The sequence below is a fragment of the Ranitomeya imitator genome, chromosome 3 (assembly GCF_032444005.1).
Source record: "Ranitomeya imitator isolate aRanImi1 chromosome 3, aRanImi1.pri, whole genome shotgun sequence".
Taxonomy (NCBI): Eukaryota; Metazoa; Chordata; class Amphibia; order Anura; family Dendrobatidae; genus Ranitomeya; species Ranitomeya imitator.
Genome location: NC_091284.1, coordinates 114,194,793 through 114,221,396, shown reverse-complemented (window position 1 = coordinate 114,221,396; position 26,604 = coordinate 114,194,793). Strand labels below are relative to the sequence as shown.

The following is a 26,604-nucleotide window of genomic DNA, read 5'->3' as shown; positions in this document are numbered from 1 at the left end:
TCTTCAGTCTACTTTGTCTTCTCCTCCCTCTTTATCTCTGGGTGGCTGAAGAGCCTTGTGCTAGCATGAATGTTCAGGAATTAGCGTCTCGTGTAGACCAGCTTGCTGCTAGGGTACAGAGTATTTCTGATTATATTGTTCAGACTCCTGTTTTAGAACCGAAGATTCCTACTCCTGATTTGTTTTTTGGTGACAGGTCCAAATTTTTGAGTTTTAAAAACAACTGTAAACTGTTTTTTGCTTTGAGACCTCGATCCTCCGGTGATTCCATTCAGCAGGTTAAAATCGTCATCTCCTTGCTGCGTGGCGACCCGCAGGATTGGGCATTTTTCCTGGAATCTGGGAATCTGGCTTTGCTTAATGTAGACTCCTTTTTTCAGGCTTTAGGTTTATTATACGATGAACCGAATTCTGTGGATCAAGTGGAGAAGACCTTGTTGGCCCTGTCTCAGGGTCAAGAGGCGGCAGAATTGTATTGTCAGAAATTCAGAAAATGGTCTGTGTTGACTAAATGGAATAATGATGCTTTGGCGGCAATTTTCAGAAAGGGTCTTTCTGAATCCGTTAAAGATGTTATGGTGGGGTTTCCTACGCCTTGCGGTCTGAGTGATTCTATGTCTCTGGCCATTCAGATTGACCGGCGCTTGCGGGAGCGCAGAACTGTGCGCGCTGTGGCGTTATCCTCAGAGCAAATTCCTGAGCCTATGCAGTGTGATAGGATTCTGTCTAGAACAGAATGACAAGGTTTCAGATGTCAGAAAAGGTTGTGTTATTATTGTGGCGACGCTTCTCATGTCATTTCTGTCTGCCCTAAGCGGACAAAGAGGATCGCCAGTTCAATTACCATCAGTACTGTACAACCTAAATTTTTGTTATCTGTGTCCTTGATCTGCTCATTGTCATCATTTTCTGTCATGGCGCTTGTGGATTCAGGCGCCGCCGTGAACTTAATGGACTTTGAGTTTGCCAAGCGTTGTGGTTTTCCTGTTGTGAATTCTGTTGTCGGGCTCCCTCCTGTGGTCATGAATGGTTCTTCGGCTGGTTCTGTCCATGGACTTCCTCTGGTGGCTGTGGGTGTTTCTGAGTTTCCTTCCACAGGTGACGAGGCTAAGTCGTTAGTGGGCTGCTCTATTTAACTCCACTTAGAACTTTGCCCCATGCCAGCTGTCATTGCTGTACTATTGATCTAGTTTGCTCCTGGATCGTTCTGTTACCTGTTTACTCCAGCAGAAGCTAAGTTCCTCTTGCTATCTTCTTGTTTGCTATTTTTTCTGTCCAGCTTGCTATTGTGAATATTGCCTTGCTTGCTGGAAGCTCTGGGACGCAGAGGGGCGCCTCTACACCGTGAGTCGGTGCGGAAGGTTTTTTTTCCCTGCACTCTCTGCGTGGCTTTTTGTAGGTTTTTGTGCTGACCGCAAAGTTACCTTTCCTATCCTCTGTCTGTTCAGTAAGTCGGGCCTCTCTTTGCTATATCTATTTCATCTCTGTGTTTGTGATTTCATCTTACTCACAGTCAATATATGTGGGGGCTGCCTTTTCCTTTGGGGAATTTCTCTGAGGCAAGGTAGGCTTTATTTTCCTATCTTTAGGGCTAGCTAGTTCTGAGGCTGTGACGAGTTGCATAGGGAGCGTTAGGAGCAATCCACAGCTATTTCTAGTGTGTGTGATAGGATTAGGGATTGCGGTCAGCAGAGTTTCCACTTCCCAGAGCTTGTCCTGTGTTTTTGTAGCTATCAGGTCTTTCCGGGTGCTCTTGACCATCAGGTCCATTCTTGTCCTAACCACCAGGTCATAACAGTACAGCTGGCCCAAAGTATTAATGCATCTCAATAGAGGGATAAGAGAAGTTCTGAGACCATTTTTTTTTCTTTGCAGTGTGTTTTGTCTCTCTTTTCCCCTTTACCTCTGGGTGTTTCAGGACACAGGTGTAAACATGGACATTCAAGGTCTGTCCTCTTGGATGGATAATCTCACTACAAGGGTACAAAACATTCAAGATTTTGTGGTTCAGAGTCCGATGTCAGAGCCTATGATTCCAATTCCTGATTTGTTTTTTGGTGATAGATCTAAGTTCTTGAATTTCAAAAATAATTGTAAATTGTTTCTTGCCTTGAAACCTTGCTCCTCAGGTGACCCTGTTCAACAAGTAAGGATCATTATTTCTTTGTTGCGTGGTGACCCTCAAGACTGGGCATTTTCCCTTGCGCCAGGAGATCCGGCATTGCGTGATGTTGATACGTTTTTCCTGGTGCTTGGATTGCTTTATGACGAACCTAATTCAGTGGATCAGGCAGAGAAAATCTTGCTGGCTCTGTGTCAGGGTCAGGATGAAGCGGAGGTATATTGTCAGAAGTTTAGAAAGTGGTCTGTGCTCACTCAGTGGAATGAATGTGCCCTGGCAGCAATCTTCAGAAAGGGTCTCTCTGAAGCCCTTAAGGATGTCATGGTGGGATTTCCCATGCCTGCTGGTCTGAATGAGTCTATGTCTTTGGCCATTCAGATCGATCGACGCTTGCGTGAGCGTAAAGCTGTGCACCATTTGGCGGTACTATCTGAGCATGGGCCTGAGCCTATGCAATGTGATAGAACTTTGACCAGAGCTGAACGGCAAGAATACAGACGTCGGAATGGGCTATGTTTTTACTTACGTTTTGGGGTTGCCATGGCTACAGGTTCATAATCCAGTATTGGACTGGAAATCTATGTCTGTGTCCAGCTGGGGTTGCCAGGGGGTACATGGTGATGTTCCATTTTTGTCAATTTCGTCTTCCACTCCTTCTGAAGTTCCACAGTTTTTGTCGGATTATCGGGATGTATTTGATGAGCCCAAAGCCAGTGCCCTACCTCCTCATAGGGATTGCGATTGTGCAATTAATTTGATTCCTGGTAGTAAGTTTCCTAAGGGCCGATTGTTCAATTTATCTGTGCCAGAACACGCCGCTATGCGGAGTTATATAAAGGAATCCTTGGAGAAAGGCCATATTCGCCCGTCGTCATCACCGTTGGGAGCAGGTTTCTTTTTTGTGGCCAAGAAGGATGGTTCTTTGAGACCTTGTATTGATTACCGCCTTCTTAATAAAATTACAGTGAAATTTCAGTATCCTTTGCCGTTGCTGTCTGATTTGTTTGCTCGTATTAAGGGGGCTAGTTGGTTCACCAAGATAGATCTTTGAGGGGCGTATAATATTGTGCGTATTAAACAGGGCGATGAATGGAAAACAGCATTTAATACGCCCGAGGGCCATTTTGAGTACCTGGTTATGCCATTCGGGCTTTCCAATGCTCCATCAGTATTTCAGTCCTTATGCATAACATCTTCCGAGAGTACCTGGATAAATTCCTGATTGTGTATTTGGATAATAAACAATAAACAAAACACGGCACTCTGCTAGTTGGTGAGAGATGGTGCTCAAGTAGGGTCTCCAACCCGTCAGTCTATGTATACAATAAACTTGGCACTCAAAACGGTAGTAAGGTGAAGTTAATCAGCTTTATTGCAAGTCCCAGATACAGTTTCGACAGTTAAACGTTTTCGGTCCCACCGGACCTTCTTCAGAACAATTTCCAATTTATCTGATGCAAAATACCAACAAAGGCATATAGAACAATATTTTAGTTTCTGTCTGGTTACACAATATCACATATTAAGTGCAAAAATTAACAAAAGATATGTGTACAAAAGAAAGCAACAAAAAAAATAATAAAACAAGGGCAGAAAAATATCAAACAAATTTCAAAACCAAGTATATACAAAATATACGATAATTAAGCGGATGCTACCGCAGCCTACGATTAACTCCAAGGACTAAACATTTAATGGAGATCTGACTCAGAAAAATTGGATATAGTATACTATGCTATAAAGAGCCCCTATGAGAAAAGGATATATGTTCATAGGTGAGGGGTGGAGCTCCCACGTGGATCAGAAATGAAGTGACGATATTTATTCATCTTTATAGCCTGATAAACTTAGTGCATGGTATAACGTGCCTAGGGAGATAAAGCATATAGGGTGTTGAAATCTAAACACAGACTTAACCTATATATGGAAAATAGAACAAGAGTACCTGGTAGTGGTGCTAAATGGTATGAGGTAAGATTGAAGCTGTGGATTAAAGTGTGTAGTGAGGATGAAGAGCCATGATGAATGGTAAAAAATGAATAAAAATAAATAAAAAATGAAGTGTAAAATGAAAAATGAATCACCTGGTTAAGCTGGTTACAACGTGTGGAAGGAAAAATCACCTTCTTACGCGAAACTGTGGAGTAATGCTGTAAAAAGTAAAAAATTACCAGAGGGAGAATGTGAGTGGTGGTGAAAATAATGCAGCATGTGGGATAAATGTCCTTAAGAGAGGGTTGACAGGGGGCTTACCAATAAATGAGAAAACGAAAGGGCTCTAGGCGAACTAAGTCGCTAATGGAGTCTGTGGCCCATAATCTGCGTGATAAGGAAGCACACAATAAGATAAATGCGTGACCACCGTGTCTAATCAGACCGCTATCTAAGGACGCTGCATGTGGGGACCAGCCCGACTTACCAGGGTGAGGAGCTCAGATATGCGTGGCACCGGATCGCCAGAGAGGGACGCACTGAATGCCTGGGTATTACTTCCGGGTTTAAGTGCAGTCTGACGGGTCACATGGTGCCACACGTCATCACAGAAAAAACGGGACGCTCTAGCGTTGTAATTTGCTCTAAAAAATGTGACGTTAGATAGTGCTATAAAGCGAAACGCTGGAGCGTTGTAATATGCTCTAAAAATGAGACGCAGGAGAGTTATATAAGTGTCTGCTGTCTGTGTAGCGCGCTGGAGCGCAATATAAAGAAAGAAGGAGCTATATGAGCGTGCTATGAAGCTGTGAGCAGGAGGTTGAGGGTAGAAACCTTCAGTAATAGTGTACTGAGTGGCATCCTATACACTATATACTATACCGTGAAGAGTGCAGGGTGCCACGAGGGAAGCATAAAGAGGGAAGAGGTTTTAGCGATTCTAAAAAGATAAAGAAAACAGGATTAATACTGACATATCTTATTGAGCAAATGTCAACCACATGTTCAAGCATAATACAAGGGTACAGCTTAGAGGAAACTAGATGTATCAAAATCACTATTAAGGCCTTTCGGTTCTAAAGTCTGTAAAGTGAAAATCCAATAGGCCTCACGTTTCTTGAGCAGCCTTGTCCTGCTCTGTCCCCTTCTCCCTTGGTCGACATGTTCCAATACCTGATAGCGTAGTTGGGCAACGCTATGGCCCGTAGTACGGAAATGGTGTGGGAGGGGAAGATGGTCCCTGTTACACCGTATGTTCGACTTATGTTGTGATACACGATCACGTATGGCTTGAGTAGTTTCTCCAACGTATGCCAGGCCGCAGGGGCACTTAATGATGTAGATTACATACGAGGAATCACAAGTGAAGAAGCCACGTATAGGAATGCCTTTTCCAGTGTGCGGGTGGAAGACCTTGTCTCCCTTCTGGACATTATTACACTGCAGACAGTTTAAGCAGGGAAAAGTTCCCTGTTTTTGAGTGCGTAGAAAAGTCTGTCTAGGTACTCGAACGTCGGAACCTACATCAGCCCTCACCAACTTGTCCTTAATGTTGGTTGGGCGCCGGTAACAAGACAGGAAAGGTTGCTGAAATTCTGGAACTCTAGGATAGCTCTTGCTTAGGATGTTCCAATGACGGTGGATTGAGGCCTGAACCCGTCTTGAGAATGGATGGTATGTATTCACGAATGGAATTCGTGGGACCGAATTTTTGGGCTTAGGGGATGAGTGTTTGGCTTGTGCTAAAAGGCTCTTGGGATAACCCCTATTGGAGAATTTCTCCTCCATTTCGTTCAGTCTTTGGTTTCTAATGTCATTATCAGTAACTATCCTTTTAACCCTCTGAAATTGAGATATTGGGATAGATTTTTTTATTGCCGTAGGATGAAAGCTAGTGTACTGAAGAAGACTGTTTCTGTCGGTAGGTTTGGTATGTAGGTCAATGGAAAGCCTGCCATCCGTGTTTTTACAAACTCTAGTGTCAAGGTAACTGATGTTGTCGACACTGTATTGTAAGGTGAATTTAAGTTCCGGCCATATATTATTAATGTGAGAATCAAAGAGAAGGAGTGTTTCAAGGGGGCCTTCCCATATGCAAAAAATATCATCTATGAACCTCCGCCATATCCTAGAATGTTGTTGAAAAAGGGAATGATTAAATATGAAATCTTCCTCAAAGGCCGCCATGTAGGCTACTGCATAAGGCGGCGCTACGTTAGAGCCCATAGCGGTCCCTTGTCGCTGGACATAAAACGTGTCTTGAAAAAGAAAGAAATTCTCCCTGAGGACTAAACTCAAAATGTCTGCACAGAACCGCCTTACTTTGGGTTCAACCTTGGCCTCTGTCAGTAGTCGATCTGTGGCTTCCATCCCCTTGGTATGTGTAATGGATGTGTAAAGACTACATACATCCCAGGTGACGAGTATAGTAGATGTAGATAGTGGGCCCAAGGATTTAATTAGTCCCAAAAATTCATTGGTATCAAGCAGGAAGGATTTTGTTTGTTTGGTGAGTGGTGTCAAAATTCTTTCTAGTGTAATGGCTAGAGGTGAGAGAATGGAGTCAGTTGATGAGACTATGGGACGTCCCGGTGGTTTATGCAGATTTTTATGTATCTTTGGAAGTACATAAAAGATTGGTGTTATAGGGTCGGTTTTAATGAGATAATTTTTCAATTTTTTGTCTATAGTTCCCTCTTCAAAGTGATGATTAACAACTGACTTGATTTTAGAAGCTATACTGTTTGTAGGATTGTGAGGGATAGATTCATAAACCTGGGTGTCATTTAATTGTCTTAATATTTCAGACATATGATATGTACTGTCCATCACAACGATGGCACCGCCCTTGTCGGCAGGTTTTATGGTTAGTGTTTTGTCGGTGGATAATTTATTCAGAGCCAATTTCTCTTGTTGTGTCAAATTGGTTTGATGGTGGAACTTCCCTAAATGGACCTCACGGTTAAATGTCTCGATATCTTTTTCAACCAGAGAAATGAACGTCTCGATAGGGGGATAGTTTTTGGGTGGCATGAATGTACTAGGTATCCGTAAACCTAGTTTACTAAGTTGTAATGGGGCCGAGTCATTTTGACTGGCCACAGAATCAGGAATACCCTGGAAGTGTGCCTTAAGTCTTAGATTGCGGAAGAATCTCTGGAGGTCCAGATTAAGTTAAAAAAAAATTGAACTTATATGCTGAAGACTAAGAATTTAGACTCCCACCAACTCTCATTGTTACAAAAAGGCCTATCTTTTTGCCCAGCATATAAGTTCAATTTTTTTGAACTTAATCTGGACCTCCAGAGATTCTTCCGCAATCTAAAACTTAAGGCACACTTCCAGGGTATTCCTGATTCTGTGGCCAGTCAAAATGACTCGGCCCCATTACAACTTAGTAAACTAGGTTTACGGATACCTAGTACATTCATGCCACCCAAAAACTATCCCCCTATCGAGACGTTCATTTCTCTGGTTGAAAAAGATATCGAGACATTTAACCGTGAGGTCCATTTAGGGAAGTTCCACCATCAAACCAATTTGACACAACAAGAGAAATTGGCTCTGAATAAATTATCCACCGACAAAACACTAACCATAAAACCTGCCGACAAGGGCGGTGCCATCGTTGTGATGGACAGTACATATTATATGTCTGAAATATTAAGACAATTAAATGACACCCAGGTTTATGAATCTATCCCTCACAATCCTACAAACAGTATAGCTTCTAAAATCAAGTCAGTTGTTAATCATCACTTTGAAGAGGGAACTATAGACAAAAAATTGAAAAATTATCTCATTAAAACCGACCCTATAACACCAATCTTTTATGTACTTCCAAAGATACATAAAAATCTGCATAAACCACCGGGACGTCCCATAGTCTCATCAACTGACTCCATTCTCTCACCTCTAGCCATTACACTAGAAAGAATTTTGACACCACTCACCAAACAAACAAAATCCTTCCTGCTTGATACCAATGAATTTTTGGGACTAATTAAATCCTTGGGCCCACTATCTACATCTACTATACTCGTCAACTGGGATGTATGTAGTCTTTACACATCCATTACACATACCAAGGGGATGGAAGCCACAGATCGACTACTGACAGAGGCCAAGGTTGAACCCAAAGTAAGGCGGTTCTGTGCAGACATTTTGAGTTTAGTCCTCAGGGAGAATTTCTTTCTTTTTCAAGACACGTTTTATGTCCAGCGACAAGGGACCGCTATGGGCTCTAACGTAGCGCCGCCTTATGCAGTAGCCTACATGGCGGCCTTTGAGGAAGATTTCATATTTAATCATTCCCTTTTTCAACAACATTCTAGGATATGGCGGAGGTTCATAGATGATATTTTTTGCATATGGGAAGGCCCCCTTGAATCACTCCTTCTCTTTGATTCTCACATTAATAATATATGGCCGGAACTTAAATTCACCTTACAATACAGTGTCGACAACATCAGTTACCTTGACACTAGAGTTTGTAAAAACACGGATGGCAGGCTTTCCATTGACCTACATACCAAACCTACCGACAGAAACAGTCTTCTTCAGTACACTAGCTTTCATCCTACGGCAATAAAAAAATCTATCCCAATATCTCAATTTCAGAGGGTTAAAAGGATAGTTACTGATAATGACATTAGAAACCAAAGACTGAACGAAATGGAGGAGAAATTCTCCAATAGGGGTTATCCCAAGAGCCTTTTAGCACAAGCCAAACACTCATCCCCTAAGCCCAAAAATTCGGTCCCACGAATTCCATTCGTGAATACATACCATCCATTCTCAAGACGGGTTCAGGCCTCAATCCACCGTCATTGGAACATCCTAAGCAAGAGCTATCCTAGAGTTCCAGAATTTCAGCAACCTTTCCTGTCTTGTTACCGGCGCCCAACCAACATTAAGGACAAGTTGGTGAGGGCTGATGTAGGTTCCGACGTTCGAGTACCTAGACAGACTTTTCTACGCACTCAAAAACAGGGAACTTTTCCCTGCTTAAACTGTCTGCAGTGTAATAATGTCCAGAAGGGAGACAAGGTCTTCCACCCGCACACTGGAAAAGGCATTCCTATACGTGGCTTCTTCACTTGTGATTCCTCGTATGTAATCTAGATCATTAAGTGCCCCTGCGGCCTGGCATACGTTGGAGAAACTGCTCAAGCCATACGTGATCGTGTATCACAACATAAGTCGAACATACGGTGTAACAGGGACCATCTTCCCCTCCCACACCATTTCCGTACTACGGGCCATAGCGTTGCCCAACTACGCTATCAGGTATTGGAACATGTCGACCAAGGGAGAAGGGGACAGAGCAGGACAAGGCTGCTCAAGAAACGTGAGGCCTATTGGATTTTCACTTTACAGACTTTAGAACCGAAAGGCCTTAATAGAGATTTTGATACATCTAGTTTCCTCTAAGCTGTACCCTTGTATTATGCTTGAACATGTGGTTGACATTTGCTCAATAAGATATGTCAGTATTAATCCTGTTTTCTTTATCTTTTTAGAATCGCTAAAACCTCTTCCCTCTTTATGCTTCCCTCGTGGCACCCTGCACTCTTCACGGTATAGTATATAGTGTATAGGATGCCACTCAGTACACTATTACTGAAGGTTTCTACCCTCAACCTCCTGCTCACAGCTTCATAGCACGCTCATATAGCTCCTTCTTTCTTTATATTGCGCTCCAGCGCGCTACACAGACAGCAGACACTTATATAACTCTCCTGCGTCTCATTTTTAGAGCATATTACAACGCTCCAGCGTTTCGCTTTATAGCACTATCTAACGTCACATTTTTTAGAGCAAATTACAACGCTAGAGCGTCCCGTTTTTTCTGTGATGACGTGTGGCACCATGTGACCCGTCAGACTGCACTTAAACCCGGAAGTAATACCCAGGCATTCAGTGCGTCCCTCTCTGGCGATCCGGTGCCACGCATATCTGAGCTCCTCACCCTGGTAAGTCGGGCTGGTCCCCACATGCAGCGTCCTTAGATAGCGGTCTGATTAGACACGGTGGTCACGCATTTATCTTATTGTGTGCTTCCTTATCACGCAGATTATGGGCCACAGACTCCATTAGCGACTTAGTTCGCCTAGAGCCCTTTCGTTTTCTCATTTATTGGTAAGCCCCCTGTCAACCCTCTCTTAAGGACATTTATCCCACATGCTGCATTATTTTCACCACCACTCACATTCTCCCTCTGGTAATTTTTTACTTTTTACAGCATTACTCCACAGTTTCGCGTAAGAAGGTGATTTTTCCTTCCACACGTTGTAACCAGCTTAACCAGGTGATTCATTTTTCATTTTACACTTCATTTTTTATTTATTTTTATTCATTTTTTACCATTCATCATGGCTCTTCATCCTCACTACACACTTTAATCCACAGCTTCAATCTTACCTCATACCATTTAGCACCACTACCAGGTACTCTTGTTCTATTTTCCATATATAGGTTAAGTCTGTGTTTAGATTTCAACACCCTATATGCTTTATCTCCCTAGGCACGTTATACCATGCACTAAGTTTATCAGGCTATAAAGATGAATAAATATCGTCACTTCATTTCTGATCCACGTGGGAGCTCCACCCCTCACCTATGAACATATATCCTTTTCTCATAGGGGCTCTTTATAGCATAGTATACTATATCCAATTTTTCTGAGTCAGATCTCCATTAAATGTTTAGTCCTTGGAGTTAATCGTAGGCTGCGGTAGCATCCGCTTAATTATCGTATATTTTGTATATACTTGGTTTTGAAATTTGTTTGATATTTTTCTGCCCTTGTTTTATTATTTTTTTTGTTGCTTTCTTTTGTACACATATCTTTTGTTAATTTTTGCACTTAATATGTGATATTGTGTAACCAGACAGAAACTAAAATATTGTTCTATATGCCTTTGTTGGTATTTTGCATCAGATAAATTGGAAATTGTTCTGAAGAAGGTCCGGTGGGACCGAAAACGTTTAACTGTCGAAACTGTATCTGGGACTTGCAATAAAGCTGATTAACTTCACCTTACTATCGTTTTGAGTGCCAAGTTTATTGTATACATTGTGTATTTGGATGATATTTTGGTCTTTTCGGATGATTGGGAGTCTCATGTGAAGCAGGTCAGAATGGTGTTCCAGGTCCTACGTGCGAATTCCTTGTTTGTGAAGGGGTCAAAGTGTCTCTTTGGAGTTCAGAAGGTTTCATTTTTGGGGTTCATTTTTTCCCCTTCTACTATCGAGATGGACCCTGTTAACCCCTTACCGGCATCGGACGTACTATACCGTCCGATGCCGGCTCCCCTGCTTTGATGCAGGGCTCCGCGGTGAGCCCGCACCAAAGCCGGGACATGTCAGCTGTTTTGAATCGCGATCTGCCCGCACCTATTAACTAGTTAAATGCCGCTGTCAAACGCAGACAGCGGCATTTAGCTACCGCTTCCGGCCGGGCGGCCGGAAATGACGTCATCGCCGACCCCCGTCACATGTCCGGGGGTCGGCGATGCGTCTCCATTGTAGCCATAGAGGTCCTTGAGACCTCTATGGTTACTGATTGCCCGTCGCTGTGAGCGCCACCCTGTGGTCGGCGCTCACAGCACACGTGCAATTCTGCTACATAGCAGCGATCAGCAGATCGCTGCTATGTAGCAGAGCCGATCGGCTTGTGCCTGCTTCTAGCCTCTCATGGAGGCTATTGAAGCATGGCAAAAGTTAAAAAAAAAAGTTTAAAAAAATGTGAAAAAGATAAAAAAAACATAAAAGTTTAAATCACCCCCCTTTCGCCCCAATCAAAATAAATCAATAAAAAAAATATCAAATCTACGCATATTTGGTATCGCCGCGCTCAGAATTGCCCGATCTATCAAATAAAAAAAAGTATTAACCTGATCGCTAAACAGCGTAGCGGGAAAAAAACTCGAAACGCCAGAATTACGTTTTTTTGGTCGCCACGACATTGCATTAAAATGCAATAACGGGCGATCAAAAGAACGTATCTGCACCGAAATGCTATCATTAAAAACGTCATCTCGGCACGCAAAAAATAAGCCCTCAACCGACCCCAGATCACGAAAAATGGAGACGCTACGAGTATCGGAAAATGGCGCAATTTTTTTATTTTTTTTTTTAGCAAAGTTTGGAATTTTTTTTCACCACTTAGATAAAAAATAACCTAGTCATGTTTGGTGTCTATGAACTCGTAATGACCTGGAGAATCATAATGGCAGGTCATTTTTAGCATTTAGTGAACCTAGCAAAAAAGCCAAACAAAAAACCAATGTGGGATTGCACTTTTTTTGCAATTTCACCGCACTTGGAATTTTTTTCCCGTTTTCTAGTACACGACATGCTAAAACCAATGATGTCGTTCAAAAGTACAACTCGTCCCGCAAAAAATAAGCCCTCACATGGCCAAATTGACGGAAAAATAAAAAAGTTATGGCTCTGGGAAGGAGGGGAGCGAAAAACGAACACGGAAAAACGAAAAATCCCCTGGTCATGAAGGGGTTAAAGTCCAGGCCATTTACGATTGGACTCAGCCGACATCTGTGAAGAGCCTGCAAAAGTTCCTGGGCTTTGCTAATTTTTATCGGCGCTTCATCGCTAATTTTTCTAGTGTTGCTAAACCGTTGACTGATTTGACCAAGAAGGGTGCTGATGTGGTCAATTGGTCTTCTGCAGCTGTAGAGGCTTTTCAGGAGTTGAAGCATCGTTTTTCTTCTGCCCCTGTGTTGTGCCAGCCAGATGTTTCGCTCCCGTTTCAGGTTGAGGTTGATGCTTCTGAGATTGGAGCAGGGGCTGTTTTGTCGCAAAGAAGTTCTGATGGCTCGGTGATGAAGCCATGTGCTTTCTTTTCTAGAAAGTTTTCGCCTGCTGAGCGCAATTATGATGTTGGTAATCGAGAGTTGTTGGCCATGAAGTGGGCATTCGAGGAGTGGCGTCATTGGCTTGAAGGAGCCAAGCATCGCGTGGTGGTCTTGACAGATCACAAGAATTTGACTTATCTTGAGTCTGCCAAACGGTTGAATCCGAGACAGGCTCGATGGTTGTTATTTTTCTCCCGTTTTGATTTTGTGGTTTCGTACCTTCCGGGCTCTAAGAATGTGAAGGCTGATGCCCTTTCAAGGAGTTTTGTGCCTGACTCTCCGGGTTTTCCTGAGCCGGCGGGTATTCTCAAAGAGGGGGTAATTTTGTCTGCCATCTCCCCTGATTTGCGGCGGGTGCTGCAAAAATTTCAGGCTGATAGACCTGACCGTTGCCCAGCGGAGAAACTGTTTGTCTCTGATAGATGGACTAGTAGAGTTATCTCTGAGATTCATTGTTCAGTGTTGGCTGGGCATCCTGGAATCTTTGGTACCAGAGATTTGGTGGCTAGATCCTTTTGGGGGCCGTCTTTGTCACGGGATGTGCGTTCTTTTGTGCAGTCCTGTGGGACTTGTGCTCGGGCTAAGCCCTGCTGTTCTCGTGCCAGTTGGTTGCTTTTGCCCTTGCCGGTCCCGAAGAGGCCCTGGACGCATATTTCTATGGATTTTATTTCGGATCTCCCCGTCTCTCAAAAGATGTCGGTCATTTGGGTGGTTTGTGATCGCTTTTCTAAGATGGTCCATTTGGTACCTTTGTCTAAATTGCCTTTCTCCTCTGATTTGGTGCCATTATTTTTCCAGCATGTGGTTCGTTTACATGGTATCCCGGAGAACATCGTTTCTGACAGAGGTTCCCAGTTTGTTTCGAGGTTTTGGCGATCCTTTTGTGCTAGGATGGGCATTGATTTGTCTTTTTCCTCGGCTTTCCATCCTCAGACAAATGGCCAAACCGAACGAACTAATCAGACTTTGGAAACATATCTGAGATGCTTTGTTTCTGCTGATCAGGATGATTGGGTGTCCTTTTTGCCATTGGCTGAGTTCGCCCTTAATAATCGGGCCAGCTCGGCTACTTTGGTTTCGCCGTTTTTCTGCAATTCTGGTTTCCATCCTCGTTTCTCTTCAGGGCAGGTTGAGTCTTCGGACTGTCCTGGTGTAGATACTGTGGTGGATAGGTTGCAGCAGATTTGGACTCATGTGGTGGACAATTTGACATTGTCCCAGGAGAAGGCTCAACGTTTCGCTAACCGCCGGCGCTGTGTGGGTCCCCGACTTCGTGTTGGGGATTTGGTTTGGTTGTCGTCTTGTTATGTTCCTATGAAAGTTTCCTCTCCTAAGTTTAAGCCTCGTTTCATTGGTCCGTATAAGATTTCTGAGGTTATGAATCCTGTCTCATTTCGTTTGGCCCTTCCAGCTTCTTTTGCCATCCATAATGTGTTCCATAGGTCGTTATTGCGGAGATACGTGGTGCCTGTGGTTCCATCCGTTGATCCTCCTGTCCCGGTGTTGGTTGAGGGGGAGTTGGAGTATGTGTTGGAGAAGATTTTGGATTCTCGTATTTCGAGATGGAAACTCCAGTACCTGGTCAAGTGGAAGGGTTATGGTCAGGAAGATAATTCCTAGGTTTTTGCCTCTGATGTTCATGCTGCCGATCTGGTTTGTGCCTTTCATTTGGCTCATCCTGGTCGGCCTGGGGGCTCTGGTGAGGGTTCGGTGACCCCTCCTCAAGGGGGGGTACTGTTGTGAATTCTGTTGTCGGGCTCCCTCCTGTGGTCATGAATGGTACTTCGGCTGGTTCTGTCCATGGACTTCCTCTGGTGGCTGTGGGTGTTTCTGAGTTTCCTTCCACAGGTGACGAGGCTAAGTCGTTAGTAGGCTGCTCTATTTAACTCCACTTAGAACTTTGCCCCATGCCAGCTGTCAATGTTGTACTATTGGTCTAGTTCGCTCCTGGATCGTTCTGTTACCTGTTTACTCCAGCAGAAGCTAAGTTCCTCTTGCTATCTTCTTGTTTGCTATTTTTTCTGTCCAGCTTGCTATTGTGAATATTGCCTTGCTTGCTGGAAGCTCTGGGACGCAGAGGGGCGCCTCCGCACCATGAGTCGGTGCGGAAGGTTTTTTTTTCCCTGCACTCTCTGCGTGGCTTTTTGTAGGTTTTTGTGCTGACCGCAAAGTTACCTTTCCTATCCTCTGTCTGTTCAGTAAGTCGGGCCTCTCTTTGCTATATCTATTTCATCTCTGTGTTTGTGATTTCATCTTACTCACAGTCAATATATGTGGGGGCTGCCTTTTCCTTTGGGGAATTTCTCTGAGGCAAGGTAGGCTTTATTTTCCTATCTTTAGGGCTAGCTAGTTCTGAGGCTGTGACGAGTTGCATAGGGAGCGTTAGGAGCAATCCACGGCTATTTCTAGTGTGTGTGATAGGATTAGGGATTGCGGTCAGCAGAGTTTCCACTTCCCAGAGCTTGACCTGTGTTTTTGTAGCTATCAGGTCTTTCCGGGTGCTCTTGACCATCAGGTCCATTCTTGTCCTAACCACCAGGTCATAACATTCACCCTTGGCTAAAAATAAGCCCCAGTTTTGGACACAGGTGACCATGCGCATGGCGCTAGCCCATCAGGAAGATTGTCGATTTCTGCTGTTGCATAATTTGCATGATGCTATCGTGCTGGGTTTTCCGTGGTTGCAGGTACATAATCCTGTGTTGGATTGGAAGTCCATGTCTGTGACTAGTTGGGGTTGTCAGGGGGTTCATAATGATGTTCCTTTGATGTCAATCTCCTCTTCTTCCTCTTCTGAAATTCCAGAGTTTTTGTCTGATTTTCAGGATGTATTCGATGAGCCCAAGTCCAGTTTTCTTCCACCGCACAGGGACTGCGATTGTGCTATTGACTTGATTCCAGGCTGTAAGTTTCCTAAGGGTCGACTTTTCAACCTGTCTGTGCCTGAACATACCGCCATGTGGAGCTATATTAAGGAGTCTTTGGAGAAAGGGCATATTCGACCATCTTCTTCACCGTTGGGAGCGGGGTTCTTTTTTGTTGCTAAAAAAGATTGTTCTTTGAGACCCTGAATTGATTATCGCCTCTTGAATAAGATCACGGTCAAGTTTCAATACCCTTTACCTTTGCTTTCCCATTTGTTTGCTAGGATTAAGGGTGCTAGTTGGTTTACGAAGATTGACCTTCCGGGGGCATATAATCTTGTTCGTCTTAAGCAGGCTGATGAATGAAAAACTGCATTTAACATGCCCGTAGGCCATTTTGAATACCTTGTGATGCCATTCGGACTCTCTAATGCTCCATCTGTTTTTCAGTCCTTCATGCATGATATCTTCCGGACTTATCTTGATAAATTCTTGATTGTATATTTGGACGATATTTTGATTTTTTCCGATGATTGGGAGTCTCATGTGCAACAGGTCAGGATGGTATTTCAGATCCTTCGTGACAATGCTTTGTTTGTGAAAGGGTCTAAGTGTCACTTTGGGGTGCAGAAGGTTTCTTTTTGGGGCTTTATTTTTTCTCCCTCGTCTATAGAGATGGATCCAGTTAAGGTTCAGGCCATTCATGATTGGATTCAGCCCACATCCGTGAACAGCCTTCAGAAATTTTGGGGTTTTGCAAATTTTTATCGCCGTTTCATTGCTAATTTTTCCAGCGTGGTTAAACCCTTGACCGATTTGACGAAGAAAGGCGCTGATGTGGCAAATTGGTCCTCTGCGGCTGTCTCTGCCTTTCAGGAGCTTAAACATCGATTTACTTCTGCTCCGGTGTTGCGCCAACCGGATGTTTCTCTTCGAGTCTGCCAAACGGCTGAATCCTAGACAGGCTCGATGGTCCTTGTTTTTTTTCCCGTTTTGATTTCATGGTCTCCTACCTTCCGGGTTCTAAGAATATTAAGGCTGATGCCCTCTCTAGGAGTTTTTTGCCTGATTCTCCTGAGGTCTTAGAACCGGTCGGTATTCTGAAAGAAGGGGTGGTCCTTTCTGCCATTTCCCCTGATTTACGACGGGTTCTTCAGGAATTCCAGGCTGACAAACCTGACCGCTGTCCTGTGGGGAAACTGTTTGTTCCTGACAGATGGACTAGTAGAGTGATTTCTGAGGTTCACTGTTCCGTGTTGGCTGGTCATCCTGACATTTTTGGTACCAGAGACTTGGTTTTGTGCAGTCCTGTGGGACTTGTGCGCGGGCCAAGCCTTGTTGTTCCCGTGCTAGTGGGTTGCTTTTGCCATTGCCAGTCCCTGAGAGTCCCTGGACGCATATTTCGATGGATTTTATTTCTGATCCTACAGTCTCCCAGAAGATGTCTGTTATCTGGGTTGTTTGTGACCGGTTCTCTAAGGTGGTTCATTTGGTGCCTTTGCCTAAATTGCCTTCTTCTTCAGATTTGGTTCAGTTGTTTTTTTCAACATGTGGTTCGTTTGCATGGTATTCCGGAGAATATTGTGTCCGACAGAGGTTCCCAGTTTGTTTCTAGGTTTTGGCGGGCCTTTTGTGCTAGGCTGGGCATTGATTTGTCTTTTTCTTCTGCATTTCATCCTCAGACAAATGGCCAGACCGAGCGAACTAATCAGACCTTGGAGACTTATTTGAGATGCTTTGTGTCTGCTGATCAGGATGATTGGGTGGCCTTCTTGCCATTGGCCGAGTTTGCCCTTAATAAGCGGGCTAGTTCGGCTACTTTGGTTTCGCCTTTCTTTTGTAATTTTGGTTTTCATCCTCGTTTTTCTTCTGGGCAGGTTGAGCCTTCTGACTGTCCTGGTGTGGATTCTGTGGTTGACAGGTTGCAGCAGATTTGGGCTCATGTGGTGGACAATTTGGTGTTGTCTCAGGAGGAGGCTCAACGTTTTACTAACCGTCGTCGGTGTGTTGGTTCCTGGCTCCGGGTTGGGGATCTGGTCTGGTTGTTCCCTCTGTTGATCCTCCGGCCCCTGTGTTGGTTGATGGAGAGTTGGAGTATGAGGTTGAGAAGATTTTGGATTCTCGTTTTTCGAGACAGAGGCTTCAGTACCTTGTCAAATGGAAGGGTTATGGCCAGGAGGATAATTCTTGGGTTTTTGCCTCTGATGTCCATGCTGCTGATTTGGTCCGTGTCTTTCTTCTGGCTCATCCTGTTCCTCCTGGGGGCCCTGGTGAGGGTTCGGTGACCCCTCCTCAAAGGGGGGGGGTACTGTTGTGAATTCTGCTTTTGGGTTCCCTCCAGTGGTTGTAGGTGGGAATGCAGTTGGCTCTGAGTCGCAGTCCTGGCCAGGTGTATCTGCTGATTGCAGTTCTGACTGGGATATTTAGGTGTGCAGGATTCATTAGTCCTTTCCAGTTGTCAATGTTTCTTGTGAAGTGTTGGATCACTTTCTGGCTTCTCCTGCTTAGCTGCCAATTCAGCAAAGATAAGTGTCTGTTTCTTTTTCTGTGGCACACATGCAGTGTGCTTATATTCTGTGCTATTCATTTGTTTTCTCTGGTCCAGCTTAGACTGTGTCAGTGTTTTCTCAGTCTTGTTGGATTCTCTGGAGTTGCAGATATACTCTTCACATCTTTAGTTTGATGGTGGAGTTTTTGTATTTTCTGCTGTGGATTTTTTTGGAAGGATTTTAATACTGATCGCTTAGTATCCTGTCCTATCCTTTCCTATTTTAGCTAGTGTGGCCTCTTTTGCTAAATCCTGTTTCCTGCCTGCGTGTTTCTTTTCCTCTACTTCTCACAGTCATTATTTGTGGGGGGCTGCCTATCCTTTGGGGTTCTGCTCTGAGGCAAGGTAGAATTCCTATTTCCATCTATAGGGGTATTTAGTCCTCCGGCTGTGTCGAGGTGTCTAGGATTTGTTAGGCACACACCACGGCTACTTCTAGTTGTGGTGTTAAGATCAGGGTTTGCAGTATAGTTACCACCTACTCCAGGGAAAGTTTTCATGCTGCTCCAAGGTCACCTGATCATAACAGAAACGATGTTCAATGCATTTGAAAGGAGATGCCATAATGACTACTATTCACACCTTACTACTACTATGGAGTAATTAATGACTATGGAAAAATATCTTTAAAAAAAATCCTGACTGTTATTGTGGTTGAGTCTTTAAATTTTTCAAGGAGCACCAAAACCTAAGAAGTCTGTGACATACGTAATATCCTTGGATTAACAAATTCCCAATTGTCACTGGAAAAAAGTTAGGTGGCATTCATCTATTAAGATCTATCTGCTTTCATATGACATGTCAACTGGTTCAGAAGAAAGCACATTTACCCTTTAATTGCTTGTAGTTTATTAGCAACATTTCTGCAGTACCCAAAGGATGCAGACAAATTGAGTCCCACAACAGGGAATATTAAAAGCTTCTCTCCTCGGGATGGCATTTCTAAGGACTAAACCTTTTAGCTGTGTAAACAACTGTACCAAATTATCTTTTTGTTTTCATAAGGATAATGGATTGTATGTAGTAGTTGGTTGAGATCAGCATTTAGGACATGAAACAGTAGGACTGTTTTGATAGACAGATGGATTTCCCCAAGCTTTTGAATGAGTGCTCCTTAGCCGGGGCTATCAGTTTCCATGTTATAGAGTTGAGGAATTTCAGTAACGCAAAGGTCACTGAATTCTAGTGGGAAAAGAGGCCAATCTAACTCAAATAAATTGAACCATGCCCTCTATTATAAATAGCGTTGTCTTTTCTTAAGTTATTCTTGTATATTATTATTTATGGTGGAATAATATAGTCCACAGAACTGTAAATTTAGATGGATATCATCTATGCTTAGAAAGCTTTAATAATATTGCCCTGAATTTATTTGGTATTTAAATGCTGCTCTCCTCATCCTTCAATATATAGTGAGAATACAAAGAGATTTTATGAATAATTTGCAAAATTTTTTTTATTTTACAATTTTCAAACTGGTTGGAGAACTACTAGTTCCAGGAACTCTAAGCGAGGCTGCTGAGCGGAGCAGGAGCTGCATTTTAAGTGTGCATAGCTAAAACACAATATCATAGTTTAACACAAGAGCATGGTTTAGTGTTCTCCTTACTAGTTTTACATTGTCTTTCTGCTTTTATTTGTAATGTTTATCCCCATTCGGGATGTGCTCCATGGACAATGCTACCAGGTGTGCATCTTGTGAGATGCATGCATGCCATGAACAGCCGTTTGAGGGTGAATATATCTGCGCTCGATGTAAGCATGTTACATGTTTGGAAAACCAGGTAATGGATCTAAATGTCCAGCTTGTAACACTCAGGGGCATTGCAAACCTGGAGAGGAGTTTGGAGCTCACAGAGCATGCTCTGGCTGGGGCCAGTGATATGGGGAGGGGAAGATCAGGACCCAGAAGTAGGTAGCTGGGTAAAAGTTAGAAGAAGGTGTAGGGCTAAAGTGCGAGGGAGCCTAGTAAATATGCCTGTTTGGCTGTTATCAGTAATGCAAGCCCAGGACTGGGATTACTACCACAGGACGTTGCTCCTAGTATCAATAAAAATGACTGCTGTATGAGGGAGGGAAATAGGAGAGCAGCTAAGCCCAGACATATGTTGGTAGTATGGGACTCTATAATTAGGCAGACCGACAAAGTCATCTGATGCCTAGACTGTGAATGCCGAACAGTGAGTTGTCTGCGGGGTTCTGAGGTACGGTATATTGTGGATCGGATAGACAGATTGCTGGGGGGAGCTGGGGAAAACTCAGCTGTCATGTTACACATCGGTACCAATGACAAAGTTAGAGGGAGGTGGAAGGTCCTTAAAAATAATTACAGGGAACTAGAAGAGAAGCTGAAGTCCAGGACCTCCAAGGTGGTGTTTTCAGAAATACTGCAGGTGCCATGAGTGCCACTAGAAAGACAGCAGGAGCTTAGGGAAATAAATAAGTGGCTTAAAAATTGGTGCAAGAAGGAAGGGTTTGGTTCATGGGGAACTGGGACAACTTCTCTGTTGGCTACAGGCTCTACAGTAGGGACCGGCTGCAACTGAATGGGGAGGGTGCAGCTGCGCTCGACAAAAAAAATAGTCAGACCAATGGAGGAGCTTTTAACCTAAAATCTAGGGGAGAGAGGGTAATTGTGCTAACCAGGCCTGGATTTAGGGGGGGACCCAAGGGGCCCGGGCCCTGGGCCACCCACCAAGCGGGGGCCTCCCACCAATATAGGGATAAATATCTCAAAACATGTCAAATACACGTCTCTTTGCTGTGAACCGTTTCTAATGATAGAGCACATTTAAAAAAAGAGAAACTATTGAAAGTGTAGGGACCAGGCTATGGTCCTACATCTCAGTGCCTGGTGCAGAGCGGCACAGCCATGGCACCTGACCTGCATCAGCATCCACTGACCTGGCTATCTTAGCCAGACTTTTCCTGTACCTAATGCTTAGCTTATGGCATGCAGCAGCCTTCTCCGATCCCAACAGAAGCTTCTAGGCGCTACCTGTTCAGTTATATGATCGCTCCCTCGGACTAGAAAAGATGAGAGATTGTTCAGCTACCTTCGAGGAAGGAGGTGGAGCCATGATGTCGGTGCGAGAAGAGGATTCTCCACAGCGGAGAGCGGCAGGACTTCACTCTGGATCTTCAGTCACTGAAGATCCAGAGGTGAAGTGGGTCAGTCTTCACAGTGTCGCAGTGGGTGTGTATGATCTCTGTGTGTGTGTGTGTTTATGTGTGTCTTTTCTGTCTGTGTATCTTTCTTGCAGTTCCTGTCCTACACAGTGCCATACTGTATATACAGGTCCACACTATATCCTGCATTACAGTGTGTCTGTGTATACTGTATGTATATAGTGTGGACCTGTTTACAGTATAGTGCTGTGTACACACTTTATACAGCCCCTCAGCCTCTATTCTATATACAGCCAGCACAGCAACAGCCTCTGATATATACAGGTAAACAGCCTCTGATATATATAGCCCGGCAGCAGCCCTTCATATATATACAGCCCAGCAGCAGACCTTCATATAGAGTATATACAGCCCAGTGGTGTGAAGCAGAAGGATTGTTAAGACAAATGAATCAGCTTGAAATTGGTATTCACACCATCTTCTGAAATGATATCCTGCAAAGAACAGATGCTACTAGTAAAAATCTACAACAGGCAAAACTCAATCTAAACACTGCTGTGGCATCATTGACCAGCTTAATAAACTATGTTGCATCAAAGCGTGACTCCTTTAAAATTTATGAGAAGCAAGGCGAAGAGCTGTCTGGTTCATCTGAGTGTGTTAAAAAGAACCTGTCACCCCGAAAATCGCGGGTGAGGTAAGCCCACCGGCATCAGGGGCTTATCTACAGCATTCTGTAATGCTGTAGATAAGCCCCCGATGTTACCTGAAAGAGGAGAAAAAGACGTTATATTATACTCACCCAGGGGCGGTCCCGCTGCTGGTCAGGTCGGATGGGCGTCTCTGGTCCGCTGCGGCGTCTCCCATCTTCATTACAAGATGTCCTCTTCTGATCTTCAGCCACGGCTCCGGCGCAGGCGTACTTTGCTCTGCCCTGTTGAGGGCAGAGGATAGTACTGCAGTGCGCAGGCGCCGGAAAGGTCAGAGGCCCGGCGCCTGCGCACTGCAGTACTTTGTTCTGCCCTCAACAGGGCAGAGCAAAGTACGCCTGCGCCAGAGCCGTGGCTGAAGATCAGAAGAGTACGTCTTGTAATGAAGATGGGAGGCGCCGCAGCGGACCAGAGACGCCCATCCGACCTGACCAGCAGCGGGACCGCCCCTGGGTGAGTATAATATAACGTCTTTTTCTCCTCTTTCAGGTAACATCGGGGGCTTATCTACAGCATTACAGAATGCTGTAGATAAGCCCCTGATGCCGATGGGCTTACCTCACCCGCGAATTTCGGGGTGACAGGTTCCCTTTAAGAAGATAACTCGACACAGGCGCCGAAACGTGTGTCTCAATCCACTGGATTATGGCCATACGGTAGAAGTACAATCAGCCCGTCTGAAAAATACAGAACAGAAACTTTCTTACCTATCATTGATCAGTTTATCGCTTCATTTGACCAACGTCTTCAAGCATATAAAGATACAGTGCCTTGTGAAAGTATTCGGCTCCCTGGAACTTTTCAACCTTTTCCCACATATCATGCTTCAAACATAAAGATACCAAATGTAAATTTTTGGCGAGGAATCAACAACAAGTGGAACGCAATTGTGAAGTTGAACGAAATTTATTGGTTATTTTAAATTTTGGGGGAAATTCAAAAACTGAAAAGTGGGACGTGCAATATTATTCGGCCCCTTTACTTTCAGTGTAGCAAACTCATTCCAGAAGTTCATTGTGGATCTCTGAATGATCCAATGTTGTAAATGCATAATGATGATAAATATAATCCACCTGTGTGTAATCAAGTCTTCGTATAAATGCATCTGCTCTGTGATAGTCTCAGGGTTCTGATTGAAGCACAGAGAGCATCATGAAGCCCAAGGAACACAACAGGCAGGTCCGTGATTCTGTTGTGGAGAATTTTAAAGCTGGATTTGGATGCAAAATGATTTCCAAAACTTTAAACATCCCAAGGAGCACTGTGCAAGTGATCATATTGAAATGGAAGGAGTATCATACCACTGAAAATCTACCAAGACCTGGCCGTCCCTCTAAACTTTCTTCTCAAACAAGGAGAATACTGATCAGAGATGCAGCCAAGAGGCCCATGTTCCCTCTGGATGAACTACGGTGACCTACAGCTGAGGTGGGACAGTCTGTCCATAGGACAACAATCAGTCAGACACTGCACAAATCTGGCCTTTATGGAGGAGTGGCAAGAAGAAAGCCATTTTTCAAAGATATCCATAAAAAGTGTTGTTTAAAGTTTGCAACAAGCCACCTGGGAGACACACCAAACATGTGGAAGAAGGTGCTCTGGTCAGATGAAACCAAAATCAAACTTTTGGCATAAATGCCAAATGATATGTTTGGCATAAAGGCAACACAGCTCATCACCCTGAACACACCATCCCCACTGTCAAACATGGTGGAGGCAGCATCATGGTTTGGGCCTGCTTTTCTTCATCATGGACAGGGAAAATGGTTAAAATTGATGGGAAGATGGATGGAGCCAAATACAGAAAGCCTGTTGGAGTCTGGAAAAGACCTGAGACTGGGACGGAGATTTGTGACTACCTCTTGAAGCTCATCAAGAGAATGTCAAGAGTGTGCAAAGCAGTCATCAAAGCAAAAGGTGGCTACTTTGAAGAACCTAAAATATAAGACATATTCTCAGTTGTTTCACACTTTTTTGTTAAGTACATAATTCCACATGTGTTAATTCATAGTTTTGATGCCTTCAGTGTGAATTTACAATTTTCATAGTCATGAAAATGCAGAAAAATCTTTAAATGAGAAGGTGTGTCCAAACTTTTGGTCTGTACTTGTATCTAATTTTGATGGTAACAACTTGCAGTGGAGAGCGTTCCTTCTCAAAACTCAGATTAGTTGAAAACCGATTGAGGACATCTATGAAGCAGGAACGACCTGTAAATTTGGCTATCATGAGCATCGAGTCAGATATACTGCGTGAATTGGACTTTAGTGACATCATTAGTGATTTTGCAGCACGAAAATCAAGGAAAGTGCCTGGATTGTAAAAAATGAATGATTTTACCTGAATTACTTGCGTTCGTTTCATTTTGTGTTTTTGCATTACATATTGCCACACCTTGAAAAATGGGTCTCCCTGCAAAATGGGCCCCGGGCCACCCACCACTTAAATCCGTCCCTGGTGCTGACAAGGGAATAGACAGAGGAGACCAAGTGAGTAAGACAGTAGAGGTTAATGAGGATTTAGTGTGGCTGGTTTATGCAGGGAAAGTAGGGAGGTGAGGAGGATTAATACATGTGCTAATCATATTAAATGTCTGCTGGCAAATGCAAGAAGTCTTGCAAACAAAATTTATTAATTGCAGACTCTTAGGGTACCATCACACAGTGGCACTTTGGTCGCTAGGACGGCACGATCCGTGACGTTCCAGCGATATCCTTACGATCTCGCTGTGTCTGAAACGCTCCTGCGATCAGGGACCCCGCTGAGAATCGTACGTCGTAGCAGATCGTTTGAAACTTTATTTTGTCGCTGGATCTCCCGCTGACATCGCTGAATCGGCGTGTGTGACGCCGATTCAGCGATGTCTTCACTGGTAACCAGGGTAAACATCGGGTTGCTAAGCGCGGCCCCTGGTTACCAGGGACTTCGGGATCGTTGGTCGCTGTCTGTGTGACAGCTCTCCAGCGACCAAACAGCGACGCTGCAGCGATCGACATCATTGTCGTATCGCTGCAGCGTCGTTTTAGTGTGACGGTACCCTTATGTTGGCCACAGAATATGATGTGGTGGGCATTACAGAAACCTGGCTTCACGAATGACATGACATAGAGGGTTACACTACATTTAAAAAGGACAGGAAAGAGAAAAAAAAAGGTGGACGGTTGGTCCACTACTAGGACAACCCCTTCTTGATCAATACGTTTGATCCCGATAGAATAATAAAGCCTATACTCACATTCTGTGATGGCACCTTTCCCGCAGTGCCGGCATTCGCTCTCCCCGGGGCTCTCGTGCGGTGTTGTGACATGTGATGCCAGCGTCCAACCAGAGCTGGGGTCACTGTCTCTGCCTGGTCCTTTGAATTGACTACACATGTAATTATACATGTAAATGAGATCTTAAGACCATATTAAGGACCAGGGAGCATTCATTATGGGTGGAAGAAAGGCAATTCCGGCAGCTAAATTTCAAAAAGGTTCGTACAGTTAGAGCAGTCAGATTGGAATGCCCGACCACAAGAGGTAGTAATGGCAGCCACTATAACAGCTTTAGTAAAAAGGCTGGATGATGTCCTCAGAAGTCAGAAAGTATTTTATTTGTCCTAGGGTATCAATTTTGCAATAGAAATCATATAAGAACTCAATAAAAGATGCAATTTTTATTTGTACTGATTAAAACCCACCAACAGGTGGTACATACACACCACAAAACAACACTCTGTGAAAAAATAAAAAAACAGACAACCTTGGTGTGTGCTATGTGCCCCTAATATTGTGCCTGTGCTTTCTTCTTTCTACTTGCAGAGGTTGGCACCATATGGGGGAGCGTTTTGGCACCCCCAATCCATGATGACTGCCCCTAGGAAGTGCTAGATACACCCTATAGCCAATGGAATGTCCCCATACACAATAAAGGAACCACTGATACTAAACATAGGTCACAGCTACACACACCTAAAGGGACCCTAAACTCCAATGTAGTTAAAAACATAAGAAGTACACATATAGCATTGGTGGCATTCATAGATATTAGAATACCGTAATCCACAAGATATGCCCATATATTTGTTCAAGTATGGACTAGTATCGGTACGTCAAGGCACATGATTCAATACCCTAACCACAGTGCATTTGCAACAACAGAGTAAATACTGATAAATAGCCCAATACATGCAGATCAATGGGGATTGACATATCTTTAGTGGCAGAGTGTCATGATATGTAACTGGATATCAAGGTACTCATCTGGAGAACTGCCACCCACCTTCCATTGCCTCAACACGTTTAACTCTTCCGGCTCATCAGGTGGCCCAATATCATATGGTGTGTCTTGATAAAGTGTGATGTGCAGACTAAAGATGACCAACCTCCACTTAAATAGCCCGCTTTACCTCAAACAGGTCCTCCTCTAAAGAGCCCAC

At 43.9% G+C, this 26,604-nt stretch overlaps 1 protein-coding gene and 3 long non-coding RNA genes across 4 annotated transcripts in view; 2 read left to right on the top strand and 2 right to left on the bottom strand.

Annotated features, from left to right (window-relative positions):
• The window catches only part of COL26A1 (collagen type XXVI alpha 1 chain), an 817,346-nt gene that overhangs the window by 605,585 nt on the left and 185,157 nt on the right, over positions 1-26,604 (bottom strand). The window lies entirely within an intron of this gene.
• Positions 4,154-4,638, bottom strand: LOC138672882 (uncharacterized). The gene is made up of 3 exons (XR_011319784.1): positions 4,542-4,638; positions 4,376-4,441; positions 4,154-4,272 (listed from the first exon to the last, which is right to left on the bottom strand). It is a non-coding gene; the product is annotated as an uncharacterized lncRNA (long non-coding RNA).
• LOC138671946 (uncharacterized) lies at positions 9,271-11,099 on the top strand. Its single transcript, XR_011319498.1, has 2 exons — positions 9,271-9,634; positions 10,581-11,099. It is a non-coding gene; the product is annotated as an uncharacterized lncRNA (long non-coding RNA).
• On the top strand, positions 9,933-10,436 carry LOC138671945 (uncharacterized). Its single transcript, XR_011319497.1, has 3 exons — positions 9,933-10,029; positions 10,130-10,195; positions 10,299-10,436. It is a non-coding gene; the product is annotated as an uncharacterized lncRNA (long non-coding RNA).